The sequence below is a fragment of the Cetorhinus maximus genome, chromosome 8, assembly GCF_964194155.1.
Source record: "Cetorhinus maximus chromosome 8, sCetMax3.hap1.1, whole genome shotgun sequence".
Taxonomy (NCBI): domain Eukaryota; kingdom Metazoa; phylum Chordata; class Chondrichthyes; order Lamniformes; family Cetorhinidae; genus Cetorhinus; species Cetorhinus maximus.
Genome location: NC_135886.1, coordinates 82,529,621 through 82,542,998, shown reverse-complemented (window position 1 = coordinate 82,542,998; position 13,378 = coordinate 82,529,621). Strand labels below are relative to the sequence as shown.

At 42.2% G+C, this 13,378-nt stretch overlaps 1 protein-coding gene across 3 annotated transcripts in view; it reads right to left on the bottom strand.

Annotated features, from left to right (window-relative positions):
* The window catches only part of hdac8 (histone deacetylase 8), an 82,248-nt gene that overhangs the window by 42,329 nt on the left and 26,541 nt on the right, over window positions 1-13,378 (bottom strand). The window lies entirely within an intron of this gene.

Here is a 13,378-nt window from a genome sequence, read left to right as displayed (position 1 = left end):
CTTTTCAAGCCAGTCACCCACCCTGCCACTGCAACGCTACCCTCTGCCCTTCTACAGAGGCTGGCTATCCTGCAATTTGCCTACTGTTTCAGTGACAATCTACCTCTCGTTCTACTTACATTTTCTGTGATGCACTCCCTCTGATATCTCTGCTTCTTCAGTAACCTAATCCTCTGCTTTTATAGTTTTTCTTTGTGACTTCCCTGCTCCCAGTTTTGCCATGCATAAATGTGAATGCAGCAGGAAACTGGGGATGAACGTTCAAAAGACAAACTGAGCAGATGGAAACAGAAAAACAAAATAACAAAGAAATGGTGAAACGTTGGAAAAGTAAAGAAGCAGAAAGAAGACAGGAGAAGTGAAGGTGATAGAGGAAAGGGACTGAACGAGAGAGAAAAAGAGAAGCAAAAGAGGAAAAAGAGAAACATAATAGTGAAACTCAGTTGATTTGCGAATATTCGTGTAACTGAGGAAATGTTTCTTTTACCTCATTGCTCCATATTTGCATGCATGCATTTTTCAATAATTTATTTAAGTCCAGTGATTGGCAGACTAAGGGCCCAAAAGGAAGTTGCATGTCCACCTTTCAGCAGGAGAATGTTGCAAAGTAAATTAGAGGTAAAATTTATGAAAAATATTTATAGAAATGAATGGTTTGAAGAAATTTGGAGACATCAGACACTTGCATTTGTAGTTTTAGTGTTTTACTGTTGATTGATTGTTTCTTTATTATGTAAATCTTAACAGGGAGATGGTGGCATAGTGGTAATGGCACTGAACTGGTAATCCAGAGGCCCAGGCTAATGTTCTGGGTCCCACCATGGCAGCTGGTAGAATTTAAATTCAATTAATAATCTGGAATTGCAAAGCTAGTCTCGGTAATGGTGACTGTGAAACCATTGTCAATTGTTGTAAAAACAAATCCGATTCACGAATGTCCTTTGGGGAAGGAAATCTGCTGTCCTTACCCGATCTGGCCTACATGTGATTCCATACCTACAGTAATGTGGTTGACTCTTAACTGCCTTCATAAATGACCTAGCAAGCCACTCAGTTCAAAGGCAATTAGGGGTGGGCAACAAATGCTGGCCTTGCAAATGATGCCCACAACCCATGAAAGAACAAAGAAAAAAAATGAACATCTGGAAGTCTCATGCAGCAACTGTTAAACGGTAAATAGCAGCAGTAGTTATGGCCCATAGAGCCTGCTCTACCATTCAACAGGAATGTGACTGGAATCAGCCTCAACTCCACTTTCCTGCCAACTCCCCATATCCCTGGAATCTGAGAGATCAGAAATCTGTCTTTTCGAGCCTTGAATGTATTTAAAGAAGAAGCATCCAAAACCCTCTGAGGTACAGTAGAGAATTCCTGAGATTCATAACCCCATAGTCAAGTAATTTTTCATTTCAGTCCAAAATGATCGACCCCATTTGAAGCTATGCCCACGTTCTAGATTTTCTAGCCAGTGAAAACAACTTCAGTGTCTACCCTGTCAAGCCCCTTCAGAATCTTTCACCGAGATCACCTCTCATTCTTCTAAACTGCACAGAGTACAGGCCTAATTTTCTTAGCCTCTCATCATAGGAGCCAATCTAGAGAACTTCTAGACTTCTGTACCGGTTCCAAGGCAAGTATATCCTTCCTTAGAAATAGAGACAAAAGCAGCACAGAGTAGTCCAAGTGTGATCTTGTACACCAGTCCCCTTTCAATAAAGGCCAACATGCATATGTCTTCCATATTGTTTGCTGTACCTCCATGCTAACTTTGTGTTCCTTGTAGAAATACACTCAAGTCACTCTGAACATCAACTTTTAAAAGTGTGTTAATGTCTCACTGAAAAAAAAATAGGCACTACAAATTAACGAAATATCAATACAAACAAGGGAAAATACATAGTGTATTTCGGCATAGATGAGGTAAGGGTGACTGCCCTTGACATCAAGACTGTATTTAACCGAGCTTGGCAGCAAGGAGCCCTAGGCAAAACTGAAGTCAATGTGAATCAGAGGGAAAGCTCTCCACTGGTTGGAGTCATACTTAGCACAAAGGAAGGTGATTGTGGATGATTGTGGTTGTTGAGGATCAATCATCTCAATCCCAGGGCATCGCTGCAGGAGTTCCTCAGGGTAGTGTCCTCGGCCCAACCATCTTCAGCTGCTTCATCAATGACCTTCCCTCCATCAGAAGGTCAGACGTGAGGGCTTTCGCTGATGACAGCACAACGTTCAGCATCATTTGCAACTCCTCAGATATGTGTCCATATGCAGCAAGACCTGGGCAATATTCAGCCTTGGGCTAATAAGTGGCAAGTAGTATTTGCATCCTACAAGTGCCAGGCAATAACCATTTTTTCAACAAGTGAAAATCTAACCATCTCCCCTTGACATTGACTGGCATTACCATCTCTGAAGCCCCAACTATCAATATCCTGGAGGTTACCTTTGACCAGAAGCTGAACTGGACCAGCCATATACATGCCGTGGCTATAAGAGCAGCTAAGAGGCTGTGAATTGTTCAGCGAATGACTCAACTCCTGACTCCCCAAAACTTGCCGACCATCTACAAAGCACAAGTCAAGGCTGTGATGGAATACTCTCCACTTGCCTGGATGATTACAGCTCCAACAACACTCAAGGAGCTCAACACCATCCAGGACAAATCAGCCTGCTTGATTGGCAATCCCATCCACTATCTTAACTATTCATTCCCTCCACCACCAACATACAGTGGCAGCAGTATGTACTGTATACAAGATGTACTGCAGCAACTCACCGAGACACCTTCCAAACTCGCGACCTCTACTATCTTTTCACTTTATACATTAGTGATCTAGATGAAGGAACGGAGGGCATCCTGGCTAAGTTTGCAGATGATACAAAGATAGGTGGAGGGACAGGTAGTATTGAGGAGGCAGGGAGGCTGCAGAAAGATTTGGACAGGTTAGGGCAAAGAAGTGGCAGATGGAATACAATGTGGGGAAGTGTGAGGTCATGCACTTTGGTAGGAAGAATAGAGGCATAGACTATTTTCTAAATGGAGAGAGAATTCAGAAATCTGGAGTGCAAAGGGACTTGGGAGTCCTAGTCCAGGATTCTCTTAAGGTTAACTTGCAGGTTGAGTTGGTAGTTAGTAAGGCAAATGCAATGTTGGCATTTATTTCGAGAGGACTAGAATATAAAAGCAAGGATTTGCTGCTGAGGCTTTATAAGGCTCTGGTCAGACCACATTTAGAATATTGTGAGCAATTTTGGGCACTGTGTTTCAGGAAGGATGTGCTGGCCCTGGAGAGGGTCCAGAGGAGGTTCACGAGAATGATCCCTGGAATGAAAGGCTTAACATATGAGGAACGTTTGGGGGCTCTGGGTCTATACTCAATGGAGAGGGGGGATCTGATTGAAACTTACAGAATACTGAAAGGCCTGGATAGAGTGGACTTAGTAGGAGAGTCTAGGACCTGAGGGCACAGCCTCAGAGTAAAGGGAAGACCTATTTGAACAGAGATGAGGAGAAACTTCTTTAGTTAGAGAGTGGTGAATCTATGGAATTCATTGCCACAGAAGGCTGTGGAGGCCAGGTCATTGAGTGTATTTAAGACCGAGATAGATAGGTTCTTGATTGGTAAGGGGATCAAAGGTTACGGGGAGAAGGCGGGAGAATGGGGTTGAGAAACTTATCAGCCATGATTGAATGGCGGAGCAGACTCGATGGGCCGAATGGCCTAATTTCTGCTCCTATGTCTAACGGTCTTATCTAAAAGGATAAGGGCAGCAGATGCATGGGAACATTACCCCGCCAAGTTCCCCTTCAAGCCATACATCATCCTGACTTGGAACTACATTGGCATTCCTTCACCATGGTTGTGTCAAAATGCTGGAACTCCCCTCCTAATAGCACTCTGGGTGTAACTACACATGGTCTGCAACAGTGTTGAGTGTTGTTGGAGCTATACTCATCCAAGCAAGTGGACAATATTCCATCACAGCCTTGACTTGGAGAGAACTTGCAGTTGGTGGTGTTCCCATGCATCTGCTGCCCTTGTCCTCCTAGGCGGTAGAGGTCACAGGTTTGTAAGGTGCTGTCAAAGGAGCCTTGTTGAGTTATTGTAGTGCATCTTGGAGATGGTACATACTGCTGCCACTGTGCGTCTGTGGTGGAGGGAATGAACATTTATTGTGGTGGATGGGGTGCCAATCAAGAAGGCTGCTTTGTCCTAGATGGTGTCAAGCTTCTTGAGTGTTGTTGCAGCTGCACTCATCCAAGCAAGTGGAAAGTATTCCATCACACTGCTGACTTGTGCCTTGTAGTCAGTGGACAGTCTTTGGGGAGGCAGGAGCGGAGTTACTCTCCACAGAATTCCCAATCTCTAATCTGCTCTTGCAGCCACAGTATTTATATGGCTGGTCCAATTCAGTTTCTGGTCAACGGTGACCCCAGGATGCTGATAGTGGGGATTCAGCGATTGTAATGCCATTGACTGTCATGGGAAATGGTTAGATTCGCTCTTGTTGGAGATGGTCATTGCCTGGCACTTGTGTCACGCAAATCTTACTTGCCTCTTATCAGCCCAAGCCTGGATATTGTCCACGTCTTGCTGCACATGGACACAGGCTGCATCGGTGTCTGAAGAGTCACAAATGGTGAACATTGTGCAATCATCTGCAAGCATCCCCATTTCTGACCTTATGATGGAGGGAACATTTATAAGCAGTGGCAGCGTGAATACAAAATTGACTGAGGGGTAGAAAGATAGGATAATGTAATTCTAAATGCTGACATAAAAGTATAAGCAAAATCATGACAACAGAAAATAAGATATCAGACAAGAAACGCACATCAAAAAGCAGGCAAAAGAAGGACCCAGAGGCAGTCAAAAGCACAAAAAGAGCAGGTGAAAAGAGGACCTGCAGGCAGTCAGTGGCATCCAGAAGAGCGGGTGCCAAGGACCCAGAGGTGGTCAGTAGTACTTAGAAGAGCTAGCCAATCCAGTTCAATCTGTGGCTCCAGAACAGAGCAACCATGTCCTGAGAGGAAGCAAACTGTGACATCACAGTTGAATGGGTAGTGAATGTTTTGCTCATTTATCTTCAAAACTCAGGTAATTTATTAGTAATTTTAAGGTTTTAATCATTGTAGTAAGATTTACTAGCAGTAGTAAAGATTATTAGAGTAGCAGTGTTTTTTAATTATAAATCAAGAAAAATAAATTAACACATAATAAAGATTGCAGGGCAGGTGGTGTGTGGCGACTGCAGAAAGTGGGAGTTCCTGGACGCCTGTCTGATCCTGGGCAAACACGTCTGCCATAAGAGTCTGCAGCTTGAGGAGCTTCAGCTCAGAGTCACTGAGCTGGAGGCCGAGCTGCAGACCATTGCAATGCATCAGGGAAGGGGGAAGTGACCCAGACACTTTGTTGCAGGAGGTGTGGTCACACTCCTTAGGATAGGGTTTTCTGATTTGGTCAGTGGTCAGGGACAGGAAAGTGTGACAGCAAGATAGGCAGGTATGGGGATCCAGAAGGTAGAAGCAGAGGAGCTTCAGCCTTTGCAATTGTCCAACAGGTTTAAGGTACTTACAGCCTGTATGGATGAAAGCAGTGGCTGCAGAGTGGATGAGCAAGCCAACCATGGCAACATGGTACAGGAAGCCATTCAACCGGGGTGGAGGGTGGAGATAATAGGAAGTAGTGGTAGTGGGGACAATACAGTCAGGGGGAGACAGTTCTCTGCAGCCAAGAACGGGAGTCCAGACAACTGTTATGCCTGCTTTGTGCCATGGTTTGGGGCATCTGCTTTTGGTTGGAGAGGAACTTGCAGTGGGAGGGCAAGGATCCAGTGGTCGCGGTTTGCGTAGGCACCAATGATATAGGTGGATCAAGGTAAGAGGCTCTGCTGAGGGATTATGTGCAGCTAGAGGCTAAATTAAAAAGCAGAAAGTCAAAGGTAAAAATTTCTGGATTACTACCTGAGCCACAAGGAAAATGGTTTAGGGTAAATCAGATTAGTGTTAAATATGTGGCTCAAAGATTGTGTGGGAGAAATAGGTTTTGATTCAAGGGGTACTGGCACCATTACTGGGGAAAGTGGGAGCTGGGTATCATTGGGATGGCCTTCACCTGAACCATGCTGGGACCAGTGTTCTGGCCAGTCATATAACTAGGACAGTAGAGAGGACTTTAAACTAAATAGTGGGGCGTGGAATCAAGTTTGGGAAGATGTGATAAATTAAATGGAGCAGACAAGGAAAGAGAGCAAGGTAGAAATAAGGGAAATGATGATCAGAGTGTGGCAGGAAGGGACAGAGTGTACAAACCTAAGAGCGCAGCAGAAGATAAGATCAGAGGTTACAAAAATAGTAAAAAGACAGAATTAAGAGCTCTGTTTCTGAATGCACTTAGCATTTGTAACAAAACAGATGAATTCACAGAACAAATAGAAATAAATATGTATGATTGGATAGCCATTACAAAGACATGGCTGCAAGGATACATGACTTTTAGGAAGGACAGGAAGCTAGGAAAAGCTGGAGGGTTAGCTCTGTTAATTAAGGATGACCTTGGTGCAAGAGAGAGAGATGACCTTAGTTCTGGAGATCAAGGTGTAGAATCAGTTTGAGTAGAGATGAGAAATAGTAAAGGTAAGAAGTCACTTGTGGGAGTGGTTTATAGGCCTGCTAACAGTAACCATATTGTAGGAGGGGACATACAGGGAGAAATAATGGGGGCTTGTGAGAAAGGTACGGCACTACTCATGAGTGACCTTAATCTACATAAAGATTGGACAAATCAGATTGGCAAAGGTAGCCTGGATTATGAGTTCATTGAGTGTTTTCAGGACAGTTTCCTAGAACAGCACCAATCAGGCAGGAGGTTATACGAGATCAGGTGATGTGCAATGAGACAGGATTAATTAATGACCTCACAGTGAAACTCTTTCGAGTTATCAACAGTCACAGATTGCAACTCTTTCGAGTACAATCACAGTTCTTGGTTTCCGGGAGTGGGACATGAACCCACAACCCTCTGATTCAAAGGCGAGGGTGCTATGAACTGAGCCACAGCTGACACCTCCTCACAGTGAAAGTGCCCCTAGATAGCAGTGATCATAATATGATTGAATTTCACATTCAATTTGAGGGCGGGGAGTGGATCTAAGACTAATATTTTAAACTTAAATAAGGGCAATTATGAGGGCATGACAACAGAGCTGGCTAAAGTGAACTGGGAAATTAGGTTAAGAGGTAGGTCAGTAGGGATGCAGCGGAAGACATTTAAGGAGATACTGCAGAATACTCAGAAAAGATACATTCCAGTGAGAAAGAAAGACTCCAATGGAAGGACACACCTAAGAATCACTAAAATATTAATAAGGAGGCACAAATTAGAGTACAAGAGAAAACTAGCTAGAAATATATGATAATAAGAATTTCTACAGGTATTTAAAAAGGAAGTAAATTGAGGTTGGCTCTCTCGAGAGTGAGTCTCGGAATTAATAATGGAGAAAAAGGAAATGGCAGATGGACTAAACAGATATTTTGCAACTGTCTTCACTGTAGAGGATACAAGTAACATCACAGAAATAATTGTGAATCAGAAGGTGAAAGGGAAGGAGGAACTTAAAACAATGACAATCACCAGGGAAAGGATACTAAAAAAAACAATTATTAGAACTAAAAGCTGACAACTCCCCAGGACTGGTCAGAGAGTCTTAAAAGAAGTGGCTGCTGAGATAGTAGATAGAAACATAGAAAGTAGGAGCAGGAGTAGGCCATTCGGCCCTTCATGCCTGCTCCACCATTCAGTATGACCATGGCTGATCCTCTATCTCAACGTCATATTCCCGCATTTTCTCCATACCCCTTGATGCCCCTAATGTCCAAAAATTTATCAATTTCTTTCTTGAATATACTCAGTGACCTGGCCTCCACAGGTTGACCACCCTCTGAGTGAAGAAATTTCTCCTCATCTCAGTCCTAATTGGCCTGCCCTGTATCCTGTGAATGTGGCCCCTGGTTCTAGATTCCCCAACAAGGGGAAACATCGTTCCAGCATCCAGTCTGTCTAGACCTGTTAGAATTTTATATGTTTCAATCAGATCCCCTCTCATTATTCTAAACTCTAGTGAATACAGGCCTAGTTGAACCAATCACTCTTCATACGACAGTCCTGCCATCCTCGGTATCAGCCTAGTGAACCTTCGCTGCACTCCCTCTATAGCAAGTATATTCTTTCTTAGGTAGGGAGACCAAAACTGCACACAATACTCCAGGTATGGTCTCACCAAGGTCCTGTATAACTGCAGTAAGACATCCCTACTTCTGAACTCAAATCCTCTTGCAATGAAAGCCAACATACCATTTGGCTTCCTAATTATTTGCTGCACCTATCTATTTACTTTCATTGACTGGTGTACAGGGATACCCAGGTCCCTTTGTACATCCACATTTCCCAATATATCACCATTTAAATAACACTATACCTTTCTGTTTTTCACACTGAAGCGTATAACTCCACATTTATTCACTTTATATTGCATCTGCCATGTGTTTGCCCACACACACAACTTGTCTAAATCTCCCTGAAGCTTCCTTGCATCCTCCTCACAATTCCACCCAGTTTTCTGTCATCAGCAAACTTGGAAATATTTCATTTGGTTCCCTCATCCAAATCACTTATATATCGTGAATAGCTGGTGGGGCCCAAGCACTGATCCCTGCGGCACACCACTATTCACCACCTGCCACCTGGAAAAAGACCCATTTATTCCCACTCTCTGTTTCTGGTCTGTCAACCAATTCTCAATCCATGCCAGTATATTACCCTCAATCCCATGTGCTTTAATTTTGCCCAGTAGCTTCTTATGTGGGGTCTTATCAAAAGTCTTCTTGAAATCCTAATACACATCCACTGGTTCTCTCTTAACTATTCTACTAGTTACATCCTCAAAAAACTCCAGTAGGTTAGTTAAGCATGATTTCCCTTTCATAAACCCATGCTGACTTTGTCTAATCCCATTAATGCTTTCCAAGTGTTCTGTTACCACTTCTTTTATAATAGACTCTAGCATTTTCCTCTGATTACTGATGTTAGGCTAATTGGTCTGTAATTCTCTGTTTTTTTCTCTCCCTCCTTTTTTATATAGTGGGGTTACATTTGCCACCCTCCAATCTTTAGGAACTGCTCCAGGGTCTTTAGAATTTTGGAAGATGACCACCAATACATCCAATATTTCCAGGGCCACTACCTTTAGTACTTGGGGATGTAGATTATCAGCCCTGGGGATTTATCAGCTTTTAACCCCATTAATTTCTCTAGCACCACTTTTTTATTAATTATGATTTTCTTCAATTCCTCTCTCTCTCTAGACCCTTGGTTACCTAACATTTCTGGGAAATTATTTGTGTCCTCTTTTGTGAAGATAGAACCAAAATGTGTTCAATTCTTCTGCCATTTATTTGTTCCCCATTATAATATCCCCCGTTTCTGACTGTAAGGGACCTACGTTTGTCTTCGCTAATCTATTTCTCTTCATATATTTATAGAAGCTTTTACAGTCAATTATGTTCCTTGCAAGTTTACTCTCATACTCCATTTTCCCTTTCTTGATCAATCTTTTTTCCACTTTTGCTGAATTCTAAACTGCTGCCAATCCTCAGGCTTGCTGCTTTTTCTGGCAATTTTATATGTTTCCTCTTTGGATCTAGCACTATGCCTAATTTATTTTGTAAGCCATGGTTGAGCCACCTTTCCTGTTTTATTTTGTGCCAGACAGGAATGAATAACTCTTGTAATTCATGCACGCGTTCCATTGCCTATCCACTGTCAACCCTTTTAGTAAGGTTCTCCAATCCATCATTGCCAACTCGCGCCTCATACCCTTGTTCCCTTTATTTAGATTCAGGACCCTAGTTTCGGATTCAACTTCTTCACTCCCCATCCTAATGAACAATTCTATAATTTTATGGTCGCTCTTCCCCAAAGGACCCCGCATTACAAGATTGTTAATTAATCTTTTCTCATTGCACTATACCTGGTCTAGGATAGCCAGCTCTCTAGTTGGTTCCTCAACATATTGGTCTAAAAAACCATCACGTACACACTCCAGGAAGTCCTCCTCCACAGTATTATTGCTAGTTTGGTTTGTTCAATCTAAAGTCAGCCATGATTACAGTTATACCCTTACTGTATGCGTCTCTAATTTCCTGCTTATGTATGGGTTTTAAATTTCCAAAATTTCCTAGATTCTGGAAAGGTTCCATCAGATTGAAAGAAGCAAATGTGACACCTCTATTCAAGAAAGGAATGAGACAAACAGGAAACTACAGGACAGTTAGCTTAACATCTGCCATAGGGAAATTGCTGGAAGATATTATTAAGCAGGTTATAGCAGGGCTTTTAGAAAACCTCAATGCAATAAGGCAGAGTCAACACGGTTTTGTGAATGGGAAATCATGTTTGACTAATCTATTTGAGTTCGTTGAGGAAGTAACAAGCAACGTGGATAAAGGGGAGTCTGTGGATGTGCTGTACTTAGATTTCCAAAAGGCAGTTGACAAGGTGTCACATCAAAGGTTACTATGCAAAATAAGAGCTCATGGTGTAGAGGATAACATAATAGCATAGGTAGAGGATTGGTTAACTAACAGGAAACAGAGTCAGGATTGATGGGTCATTTATTTGTTGTGATAGTTGTACAGAGCATTGGTAAGACCACATCTGGAGTGCTGTGTAGAGTTTCGGTCTCCTTATTATCTCCTGCATTAGAAGCAGTTCAGAGCAGGTTCACCCAACGGATACCTGTGATTGCTGGGAGTGTTATCTAATGAGAAAAGGTTGGACAGGCTGGACCTGTATCCATTGGAGTTTAGAAGAATGAGAGGTGATCTTATTGAAAGGTAGAAGATCCTGAGGGGACTTGACAGAGTGGGTGCTGAAAGGATGTTTCCCCTTGTGGAAGTGACTAGAACTGGGGGACAAAGTTTAAAAATAAGAGGTTTCCCATTTAAGACAAAGGTGAAAGGATTTTTTTTTCTCTCAGAGGGCCATGAGTTTTTGGAAGACTCTTTCCCAGAGAGCAGTGTAGGCAGGGTCATTGAATATTTTTAAAGCTGAGGTGGATTGATTCCCTTATTAGTCAAGGATCTAAGGTTATTGGGGTAAATGGAATGTGGAATTGAGGCTGTCAATGTAGTCTTAATTACATTGTTAAGGTTTAATGGCAATTCCATTCCAGTTCAATAGCAATTACCTTATGAAACAGGTGATGGGTATTTGTGCACCTATAAATGGGGATAGCTGAGACACCGGAGGGGTGGAGTAGTGTTGACTGTGAACTAAGTCAATAATCTCTCTCCAGCAAAGAAAGCTACTGTGTTTTAGTTTTAACTTCACCAACCAGTGTGGGTCCAGTTCACAGAGGCTACAATCAGATTAGCCATGATCTTAGTGAATGGCAGAGCAGGCTTGAGGGACCAAATGGTCTTCTACTGTTCTTAATTCGTATGTATGATCACAACGTTCCAAAGATTATTACACATGAAGATGATACTGTGAGCATAATGTTACAAGATCAGGGCCAGGCACAGAATAAATAATTAATCCATCTTTGGAACCACATAAGAGGGGAAAAAAAGTAAAGAGCATCTTAAATAAATGTGCAAGATGTCTGACTTTAAAAAAATCAATAAAGTTAGTCAAAGAACAAAATGAGAGGCACCTGTGGCTTACCACAGCTGAATGGGACATTCAAAAATGCAGAGTTCTGAAATTGGCCTCTGTGAAAGGACTGCTAATTAGATTTGCTAAAATAAGCAGTGATATCCAGATTTCAGAATGAACCAACAGCACCCACCTGACAAGACAACAGCAAGTAGCAAACTGAATCATAAGGCGGCATTAAAGTGTTACTAACACAAGTATTGTTTCCTCAGTCAGGACAAAAAAAAAATGTTCTAACACCTGCTGTCTCTTCCCAATCCTGACCTCTCCCCGGCAGGTATTCAGCTGGATGTTAACAAGGCTCTAATTTATAAGGCTGTGTTTGCTGCCAACACCATGCACGCACAAGTCGACTGTTTTACTCAGTTACGTCATTGAGAGCGATGGAGTAGTTAACGGCTAGGACCAAAGATGGCGCTGCTCAAATCATCACAGCTAGCCAGTAACGTCCTTTTAACGTGCACTAAGAGCAAAGCTGCCCTAACAGTAATAGGTGACGCACAAGTTTCAAGTGCACTACATGGAAAAAATGCCTGAACTTAACAATATGAATATATATTTCACTGTGTCTCTGTTCATTTCAGCCTCGAGCCACTGCCCAGGGAAATAATGAAACTGCAGACACACTCCCTGGGGATCCCATCTCTGTTTACAGTTTATTAATCAGATCCTTAGTCCTTGCCTGCAGGAGAACTTTTTGTTCTTTCCCTTTACACTATGTCTCTTGAAGGGGGAAGGTGTTGAGAAGGAGCGGATGGAGACCATGGAAATACTGCCCAACACTCCCCATGGATGCCCTGTGCATACTGACACACTCCCAGGGAAACATGATGATGCATTTGGAGCATGCGCAGTGTGATACTGGCAAGCTAGGCACAGCGGAGTGACATCACTAGATTTCCACATATGTGTAGACTAGTGCGCATGAGCAGACCGCCATCTTGCGTTGGCAGGAGACAGAGTAAATTTATAACGTATCAGCTATAGATAATGTTCAGGTTTTCCAGTATTAATTGGTGGTGAACAGTGTCTTAGGTTGGAATGTTTAACGTGTTTAAGTGTTACAGGCTTAGAACATGGTGGTGGGGGGGGGGGGTGAGGAAAAATGCTACCAACACAATACCCTTTTTCTCTCAAATCACCATTCTGTCTCTGTCTCTCTTTGCATTCTTCACTAATGTTAGAAATCAAGATCTGATTTAAATGATAAGTACTGACCTTTTCTACAAAAAAAACATAGGTGTGACAATTAACTGGCTTCAATATTAAACTTCTTTTTTGAAAACTGAAGTAACATTAAATGAAGAAAGCTCATGCTTTGTCAATTCTTTCTGACATCCCTCTCTCTACCTCATCTATTTGTCCACCTCCCTTAATTAAACATTAGAGAACACAAAGAGTAAACATGCACTTAATCAGTGTCATTTTCTCTCTCTCATATACAAGAGTTTTAAAAAACTTATAAATTTTATTTTATTACAGCTTTTGAAATTCATTGTGTTTCAAAATTATTTCAAGAAAAACTACTAGGAAGAAAGTGCCAGGCAGGAACAAATGTTATTACAGATGAATACTGATGAATCCTGGGAAATTAGGTACACTGAACACGTTCAAACTGAGCAAATAAAAATTCAACAGATAGCATCAAAACTCGAGCAAAT